At 51.2% G+C, this 2,248-nt stretch overlaps 1 protein-coding gene across 3 annotated transcripts in view; it reads right to left on the bottom strand.

Annotated features, from left to right (window-relative positions):
- ODF2L (outer dense fiber of sperm tails 2 like) overlaps positions 1-1,020 on the bottom strand; it is a 64,611-nt gene extending 63,591 nt beyond the window's left edge. For all 3 annotated transcript variants that reach the window (XM_045292096.1, XM_045292097.1, XM_013003884.2), the window contains exon 1: positions 912-1,020. The gene's annotated coding sequence lies outside the window, so the exon portion shown is untranslated. The remainder of the gene's footprint in view (positions 1-911) is intronic.
- Between the last annotated feature and the right edge of the window lie 1,228 nt (positions 1,021-2,248).

Here is a 2,248-nt window from a genome sequence, read left to right as displayed (position 1 = left end):
CTATGCCGCCAAGGTTCCTCCCTGTGAATAGTATGGCCTACGAAGCTCTGTGGAAACAATTCTAAAGCAGTGGTTCTTCCTATTCTGTCATAAATGGTCACTATGAGTTGGAAAAGGGTGTCATCAGGCGAGGAAGCTTGGTTGCTCAATGATTAAACAACTGGCTGCTAACCCCAAAGGTCAGTGGTTCAAACCTACCAGTCACTTCAGCAAAAGAAAGATATAGTTTTTTGAAAGTAAAGGTAACCTCCTTGCACAGCGGCTAAGTTCTTGATTGCTAATTCAAAGGCTGCCAGTGGAGAAGTTCTGGAGGAGAAATTCCATTCCCTCCTGTAAATCCATCAGGAGTTGGAATCCGCTTTACAGAGTTTGGATTATTTCTGAAGGTCTAGTCCACAGACAAAGGTACTTTGGACACAAAGGCCTGGTGATCTGCTTCTGAAAACTCAATGCTGCACAGTTCATCGACATGAGTTGTCAAGAACAGAAGCGACCCAACGGCAAATCTGTATCATTTTAATGATTATATCTGAAAGGAACACTGTCATACCCAGGGACTACCAGGCCGGCGACTAGATGGTGGACAGGACACCTCCTGCAGGATCTGCTCTGAAGTAGCAGGGGCCACTCGGCCTTGTCGCCTGTCAGCCAAGAAAGGGCCCGAATCTGACCTCTGGGAGGGCTGGTGTGGGGGAGGGGCGGCACTTCACTTCCGGGTCCATCACCCTCTTCACCACCACCTCCACTTCACCCCAACGCACCCCCCAAAACAAACGGCTGGGTAACCAGAACACGCAAGGACCCAGCACCCCAAAAGCCGCGCCCACGCTCTGCGTGCGTCAGCACGTTGCTGTGACGTCAGCCCGCCGCCCTCAAAAGGGCGCTGGCGGCAGGGGGTCCGGGAAGCGTACCTGTGCGTTCTGCGCTGGGATGCTGCGGGATGCGGCGGGATGGGGGTGCAAACGAGGAAGGAAGGCAACGGACGCCAGGCCGAGGGGAGGCGAATCCCCAGAACTGCTCCCGGAGGACGAGGGCCGCGCAACGAACCGCGGGACAAAAGCGAAGCTGGTCGCGGGCCAGCGGCTTCTTTGGCAACGACCGCCCCGCCCCCGCTCTGAGCTCATTGGCCCTTCCCTGGAAAGTAGCCCCAGCGCCTGCTGCTATTGGCGAGGATGCGGAGCGGGCGGGGCGAGGTCTTTTTCCATTTCTTCCAGAGGGCATCCCTTTGGCTTAGTTACGGTGTATTAACGAAGCTTACCGAGAAAGGGAACTAAAACAAAACCAAACTCACTGCCATCTAGTCGAACTCAACCCCCGGGTTCCTGCCCCTTTTCCAAACACAAGGTCCTTTCCTGATAACATGTCCGAAGTAAGTATGTAAAAACCCTATCATTCCTTCTAAGGAACATTCTAGGTATTTTTCATTGAAGAATAGTTTGTTCTTTGAACGGTACAGGATCCCTGGTGGCATAGTGATTACACATTGGTCTGCTAACAACGAGGTCAGCCGTTCGAAACCACCAGCAACTCTGCTGCAGACCTATAGGGCCGTCTCCGCCCATGAAGAATTGCCCCGTCTCAGAAACTCACAGAGACCGCCCTACGCTGCCCTGTCGGGTTTCCAGGAGTCAGCATTGGCTCGATGGCCGTGAGTTTGGTTCTTCTTTTGGGTTTGGAGCAGGACAAAGTATATTCAATATTCTTTCCAAACACCACAGGCCAAACATAAATACTTCTGGCTTTTGTTTTGTTTTTTTCATTATCCAGCTTTTGCATGTTTATCAAGCGACTGGAAAGACCGTGTTGTGAGTTGACCACATCTTGGTCATCAAAGTGGCATCTTTAGACCTCATTTACTAGAAAAGAAGGAGCCCTTTGGTAGGTAGAGTGGTCTGTATGGTGGGCGGCTAACCAAAACTTAGCATTACATGGGAGAAGATGAGGCTTCCAGATTTGCAGCTTCCGAAACCCAAAGGGGAAGTTTTACCCTATCCTTTAGGGTCACTATGGGTCAGAAGTGCCGAGATGGTAGTGGATTTGGGGGTACTACAAAGGTTGTTTTCAACAGGGTAAGTCAAGCAAGGCTTGAGCCAAGTCTCTGGGAACCTATGGACATTTCTTTTACTAAAGTGTTAGTGGGAAACCTGCTGACAGTTGTTGCAGGAAGGTCTTTACTGAAACCAGGAAGAAGAGCACCTACCCTAGTGAGTCCTGCAGTAGCAGTCTACACTGCGGATAGGGCGCCGAG

This window comes from Echinops telfairi, unplaced genomic scaffold (assembly GCF_000313985.2).
Source record: "Echinops telfairi isolate 266 unplaced genomic scaffold, ASM31398v2 ScPeMD7_443;HRSCAF=831, whole genome shotgun sequence".
NCBI classification, from domain to species: Eukaryota; Metazoa; Chordata; class Mammalia; order Afrosoricida; family Tenrecidae; genus Echinops; species Echinops telfairi.
This window is presented reverse-complemented; position numbering and strand designations above follow the sequence as displayed.